Source organism: Neovison vison, chromosome 1, assembly GCF_020171115.1.
Source record: "Neovison vison isolate M4711 chromosome 1, ASM_NN_V1, whole genome shotgun sequence".
NCBI classification, from domain to species: domain Eukaryota; kingdom Metazoa; phylum Chordata; class Mammalia; order Carnivora; family Mustelidae; genus Neogale; species Neogale vison.
This window is the reverse complement of record NC_058091.1, coordinates 175,706,485-175,714,489: the sequence shown is the minus strand read 5'-3', so window position 1 is coordinate 175,714,489 and position 8,005 is coordinate 175,706,485.

The window sequence follows — 8,005 nt, the reverse complement described above, 5'->3', positions numbered from 1 at the left end:
TCTTTATCTGGTTAACTAGAGTTAATCAAATGGTAAGTAAGTTGAAAAGCCCCTTTGTGAGCAGCTGACTTGCAACAGAGGGAAAACACCTGGAAGTTTGCCAACAACAGCACCCAGAGTTGATACTAATAATACCTACCCAAGAAAACAAACCCAAGCAGATTACTTAGCCCAGCTCCTGGTGAGGGCAGTGCAATTCCACCTGGGGCAAAGACACTTGAGAATCAATACAACAGGCCCCTCCCCCAGAAGATCAACAAGAAACCCAGCTAAGAACAACTTCACTCACCAAGGAGAACAGTGGAATTCCAGAGGAGAAAGCAAATCTTATCTGGACAAAATGACAAGATGGAAAAACTCACCAGAGAAAAAAGAACAAGAGCCACAACCAAAGGCTGGGGACTTAATCAATACAGACACTGCTAATATGACAGATCTAGAGTTCTGAATGACCATTCTCAAGGTTCTAGCTGGGCTCAAAAAAAGCATAGAAGATATTAGAGAAACCCTCTTGGGAGATATAAAAGCCCTTTCCAGAGAAATAAAAGAACTAAAATCCAACCAAGTTAAAATAAAAAAAGCTATTAACGAGGTGCAATAAAAAATGGAGGCTCTTACTGCCAGGATAAATGAAGCAGAAGAAAGAATTAGTGACATAGAAGATGAAATGACAGAGAATAAAGCAGCTGAGCAAAAGAGAGACAAACAAATACTGGACCATGAGAAGAGAATTCGAGAGATAAGTGACATCATAAGACAACACAACATTAGAATAATTGGGATTCCAGAAGAAGAAGAAAGAGAGAGGGGAGTAGAAGGTATATTGGAGAGAATTATTGTAGAGAATTTCCCTAATATGGCAAAGGGAACAAACATCAAAATCCAGGAGATACTAAGAACGTCCCTCAAAATCAATAAAAATAGATCCACACCTTGTCACCTGATAGTAAAATTTACAAGTCTTAGCGACAAAGAGAAAATCCTGAAAGCAGCCCGGGAAAAGAAGTCTGTAACATACAAGGGTAAAAACATTAGACTGGCAGTGGACCTATCCACAGAGACCTAGCAGGCCAGAAAGAACTGGCATGATATATTCAGAGCACTAAACAAGAAAAACATGCAGCTAAGAATACTATATCCAGCTAGGCTCTCATTGAAAATAGAAGGAGAAATTAAAAGCTTCCAGGACAAACAAAAACTGAAAGAATTTGCAAACACCAAACAGGCTCTACAGAAAATATTGAAAGGGAACTAAAGAGAGAGACTAAAAGTAGTAGATCAGAAAGGAACAGATACAATATACAGTAACAGTCACCTTACAGGCAATACAATGGCACTAAATTCATATAACTCAATAGTTACCCTGAATGTTAATTTGCTAAATGCCCCAATCAAAAGACACAGGGTATCAGAATGGATAAAAAAACAAAACCCATCAATATGCTGCCTACAAGAAACTCATTTTAGACCCAAAGACACCTCCAGATTTAAAGTGAGGGGGTGGAAAAGAATTTACCATGCTAATGGACATCAGAAGAAAGCTGGGGTGGCAATCCTCATATCAGATCAATTGGATTTTAAGCCAAAGACTATAATAAGAGATGAGGAAGGACACTATATCATACTCAAAGGGTATGTCCAGCAAGACCTAACAATTTTAAATATCTGTGACCCTAACATGGGAGCAGCCAACTATATAAACCAATTAATAACAAAATCAAATAAATACATTGACAATAATACAATAATAGTAGGGGACTTTAATACTCCCCTCACTGAAATGGACAGATCATCTAAGCAAAAGATCAACAAGGAAATAAAGACCTTAAATGACACACTGAACCAGATTGACATCACAGATATATTCAGAACATTTCATCCCAAAGCAACAGAATATACATTCTTCTCTAGTGCACATGGAACATTCTCCAGAATAGACCACATCCTGGGACCTAAATCAGGTCTCAACCAGTATCAAAAGATTGGGATCATTTCCTGCATATTTTCAGACCATGATGCTCTGAAGATAGAACTCAATCACAAGAGGAAATTTGGAAAGAGCCCAAATACATGGAGACTAAACAACATCCTTCTAAAGAATGAATGGGTCCACCAGGAAATTAAAGAAGAATTGAAAAAATTCATGGAAACAAATGATAATGAAAACACAATGGTTCAAAATCTGTGGGACACAACAAAGGCAGTCCTGAGAGGAAGATATATAGCAGTACAAACCTTTCTCAAGAAACAAGAAAGGTCTCAAATACACAACCTAACCATACACTTAAAGGAACTGGAGAAAGAACAACAAAGAAAGCCTAAACCCAGCAGGAGAAGAGAAATCACAAAGGTCAGAGCAGAAATCAATGAAATAGAAACTAAAAAGCAACAGAACAAATCAACAAAACTAGGAGCTGTTTCTTTGAAAGAATTAATAAGATTGACAACCCCCTGGCCAGACTTATCAAAAAGAAATGAGAAAGGACCCAAATAAATAAAATCATGAATGAAAGAGGAGAGATCACAACCAACACCAAAGAAATACAAACAATTATAAGAACATACTATTAGCAACTCTACACCAACAAATTCGACAATCTGGAAGAAATGGATACATTTCTAGAGACATATAAACTACCACAACAGTGATCCGAAGGGGCATGTGCACCCGAATGTTTATAGCAGCAATGTCCACAATGCCACATTATGGAAAGAACCTAGATGTCCATCAACAGATGAATGGATAAAGAAGTAGTGGTATATATACACAATGGAATACTATGCAGCCATCAAAAGAAATGAAATCTTGCCATTTGTGATTACATGGATGGAACTAGAGGGTATTATGCTTAGCAAAATAAGTCAATCAGAGAAAGACAATGATCATATTATCTTCCTGATATGAAGAAGTGGAGATGTAATGTGGGGGGGTTGGGGGTAGGAAAAGAAACAATGAAAGAAGGTGGGATTGGGAGGGAGACAAACCATAAAAGACTCAATCTCAAAAAACAGACTGAGGGTTGCTCGGGGGAGGGGGGATGGAAAAGGTTGGTGGGGATTTGGACATTGGGGAGGGTATGTGCTATGATGAGTGCTGTGAAATGTGTAAACCTGGCAATTCACAGACCTGTACCCCTGGGGACAAAAATACATTATAGGTTTACTTAAAAAATAAATAAATTTAATTAAAAAATTGTATTACAAATCCATAGTAATTAAAACAGTATGGTATTACCATAAAAACATACAAAGATTAATAGAACAGAACAGAGAGCCCAGAAATAAACCTATCAATGTATGATCAATAAATTTAAAACAAAGAAGCCAAGAATATACAAGGGGGAAAGTGCCATCTCTTCAGTAAATATAATGCTGGGAAAACTGGATAGTCACTTGCAAAAGAATAAAACTATCATTACTATCTTATGCCATATACAAAAATTAACTGGAAATGGGTTAAAATTTTGAAGGTAAGATCAGAAAACATAAAAATTCTTAGAGGAAAACAGTTAATCTACTATAATCAATAGAGTCAGGATTCAAAGTAAATCATTTACAACTAAAAAATTAAAGGTGTACTAATATATTTAACAATTTCAAGGAAATAATTATAGAAATATAATATTACTATATTATATCAGGTGGTAGAGAAAAGGAGAATAGAAGGGAAAAAGAAATTGCTCATTTTAACATTTCTCATTGCATAGAAATAGTATTAAAAATTTTGTGTGAAAAGATAGATCATTTTCACTAAAAGTGAAAAAAAGAGAGATTTAATATTACCCTCCTAAAACACCCTGCATCATAACCTGAACATTGGGGGGTGGGGAGGGTTGGCGGGCAGGAAATGGAATACTGTGTACTATCAAGTCTACCAAAGCAACAGAGGAGGGCTTCCCAACCAATATTTCAGAGAACACTACTGTGGTGCTAGTGGTTATAACCACACTAAGATATTAACCTCATCTGCCTTTTGGATTCAAGAAAGGGATGGACTAGTCAGATTCCCCAAGGGGGATCCCAACCAACAGAAACTAGTCTCTTCTGTTTATTCTAGTATGTAGTAAAATATAATCATTTTCAATATAATACACTGTGAAGAAGGGCACTTAACACTATAGCACTGCATGCACACACAGAATTCTTACACTGTTCTTCATTTTGTCTAAGGATTTTATTTATCCATGAGAGACAGAGAGAGAGAGAAAGAGAGAGAGAGAGGCAGAGGCAGAGGGAAAAGCAGGTTCCCAGAACAACAGGGAGCCTGATGAGGGACCTGAGCTGAAGGCAGATGCCTAACCAACAGAGCCGCCCATGGCCCTCCACTGTCCTTAAGTCACTCACTCATCTACTATTTTGTTGTCTGGTAATTCAGTTTAAGAAAACCATTAAAAAGTCCTGGAGAGAATGAAAATGATACTCACCTAGGTAAAAGGAAATCTGGGGAGGAAAAAATTTGGTTGTTTAGGTAGAAATGGTCTTAATTATACATTTTTTCAGACCTGCTAGATTGCAAATAAGTTGACTATGATATGTTATGCAGTTATGCATGATAAGAAGTGATGGTAAAATTAAAAAAAGAAGGTAGATAAATAAACTCACTGTTTCTGAGTTTTCTTTATTAGATAAAACTAATACTTAAATTTAGTTCATGTTGCCACCTGTGAAAGCTGGTGTACAAATGGACTACTGGGGGAAAAAAAAGAGTAACACTAGATATTCAACAAAATAGTCAAATTCAGGATGTTTCTTCTTCAAGGGTAGTAGATTTAGCATTCTATATAGAATATTTACTTCCAGGACAATTAGACTCCATATCCTCTCCCTAAATTACCCAAATAGTGTCATTACCACAGCCATATCCCCAAAAGTCTTAACCCCAAAATTCACCATCAATTCATGAGTCTCTAACTGCATAGAAGAATGTATTCCAAAGTCCAAGGATTTTTTTCAAAGTCTAAATGATACAAATGGGAGGACCAGATAACATAAGCTGTATTTAATGGGAATCTCTGAAAATTCAAGTTTGACATTTCTTAAAATATTTTCAAGAAAATAGTTATATTTCCAAAACATTTATTATCATGTTTGTATTTTTCAATAATGCATGAAAATTTTACATAGCTCTATTATCTTTTTAACATACACATTCAATCTAAAAAGGTATTTATGAGAAGAGAGTAAACTTATTGTGTGTGGTTTGGTTTTTTTTTGTTTTTGTTTTTGTTTTTTTAGAGTATGGGACATTATAGTAATGTAAAAAGTCTCAAAGAGGAGAGCTCATTATTTTTAAATATAGATTTCAGTTAAGTGCTAAATCCGTTTTCCCTTCTAAAAAATATGCATTAAAAATACTCTAATTTTATGGTTATAAAATTTTAACACTTACCTCTTCTTAACAGTTTAGACACCCTGAAAACAATATTAACTATCATTTTATCTTAGCTTAAAGAATCATGTAGGAATATGATAGGTAACATGACAGAAACATTTTACTTGGAGTGGAGTACAGAGTAGGACTTAACAAATAAGAGCCAGATAATGAGTAGAAACTTAGAATTTCATTGTCTCATATTGCAGAATTCCAATATTAACAAAAGAAAAAGAAAGGGGAAACAAGGAAGAATGAAAGAAAAAAGACATAAAGAAGCAAAGAAATAAAATTATTACACATAATCTGGAGAGGCAGAAGTAAAGTTAAAAATGCCTACAATAGGGGCGCCTGGGTGGCTCAGTGGGTTAAGCCGCTGCCTTCGGCTCAGGTCATGACCTCAGGGTCCTGGGATCGAGTCCCACATCGGGCTCTCTGCTCGGCAGGGAGCCTGCTTCCTCCTCTCTCTCTCTCTGCCTGCCTCTCTGCCTACTTGTGGTCTCTCTCTGTCAAATAAATAAATAAAATCTTAAAAAAAAAAATGCCTACAATAAGAGAAACACAGTCATCAGGAATCCTCTCCTCCATAATCCTTGCCCTTTAGCAGAACATAGAATGAGACTCTTCTTAATTCTGGAAATTTGGTTCAACTACCAAAAAAAAAAAAAGTGGTATACTCTATAACAAGGCCTTAGTTTTAAGGCCCTCCAGTTTTAAGAATGAGATGTCCAAACATCCTTTGAAGCTCAACTTTGTTACCCACTTTCACATAACATAAAACGAGGCTGGAGTTTTGTTAGAGATCACTTGTTTGGGAAACTGGTCATATTTTTACAATGGCTTGGGAGTATGTGGGAGAAGGCAGGTGAAAAACTGGAAACTGGACAATGTTATGGGCAGGAAAAGTAAACCAGCAAATTTATTGGAGACTAGTATAAAGTCGGAAGAGCACCCAAATGTCCAGAACAAGCCAGTAGGAACTCATGACTCCTTAAACATCCCTGACTATGGAAAGGATAGTTCAAGCATGCAGAGCGAGACCAAACGTATGGAGGGTACTAACACCTGCAGCTTCAAACTTACAGTAACATAGAGCAATATTTCAGGCGGCTCCTTAAATTTGGTTCTCTGAAGGTATGCTGAACCAGGTTTTTCCTTTAACTCTTAGCTGAACTGCATTCAAGTCCTCAAAGAGCACACCACTGAACAAGGGTAAAATAGATTCTTTGGTTGCCAAAATAACACATGCAGAAAACTCTCCCATATATTAAATACGTTGTTAATCAGCTGACTCAAACAACTGTCAGTGGAACAGGATAACCTGAATGTGCTTAACTTCACTAGCCATTCTTTCTCAGAGTTGTATTAATAGCAGACAACTTCGATTGAGCTTCTCAAGTATAATTCTGCTTTGGAAGCATGATTCCCCACAGAAAACTTATCGAGTTTAATCGTGAAAATTATCATTGTCTTAGTTTGAATGTCTCCTCTGGAGCAGATACCAAGACACGATATTGAGCACAAGTAGCTCATTTAAGAGGAGATAAATAAACAAATGAGGAAGCAAAGAAAGAGGGAAGACCAAAAGCCAACAAGTTTGACAACAATGAGTTACCACTCTGGACATCTGGGGATGGAACTGCCTCATAAGTGTCCTAACCAGGGACAAAGAGTACTCAGCCTAATTGGTTGAGATGGTTCAATTTGTACCTTGTGCTTTCAAGCAAATTCAGAGGTAAGATAAGAGTACTTAGAATGAGGAATTACTAGGGCTCACTATAGCCTTTCCCTTGCACCACACAGATCTATTCATGCCCCATATTGCAGATATTCGGTTACTGATATCTCAAGCCACTGGCCAGCCACAATCTCTCTAAAAACAAAACAAACATCAGCAATGACAGGATCAGTAAAAAGCTAGAACTTGTTAAACAAGCTCAAGTTCCATGGCTCCAAGAGGTGCCAAGGTAGTTCAGTGCTATTCATCGGCCCTCTTCTGTCTCCTGTTCTACATTTCTTTTTCCCTGCCTCATTACTGTTACTGACCTAGGTTGTTAGCCCAGTGGAATGGCCTAGATTTAATCTCTGAGAAGTATGAGCCCCTAGTTATCTTGGATTGCTGCAATTGCACATTTACTGTTTTCCCTGATTGTGGACATACCAAAGGGTACCCTAGCGATGTCCAGCCTCCAGACATACTTGATCCTTTCTGTGTTATCTATTAACAGTCTTAGGTCCCTAGATCTTCGTGCTTATCAGGGTTGATTACATCCAAAAGTACAATAACCTCTTTCTCTGCTGCTCTGAAAGAAAGACTAGATTTTTTTTTTAACTATTAGAGACATACCACTATTCAATAGCCACCAATTCAATACTTTATCCCCTACCAAATATACTTTCAGGCTCCCACCCAAAACAATCATCCCTCTGTTTAGTAACTTGGCTGGGAGCCAATGTTTTCTGAGGCAGCAGCTTCCAGGTGATGTGATAGGATTACATACCTGTCCTACCTGCTTATCATAAAACTGGCCCTTGGGTCTAAGGCAGTGTTATGATGGATCACATGTAAGGTAGACACATAGATGCTTTACTCTGATCTCCCTTCCAGGAAGAACTCTTGGCCCACTCTGGGAG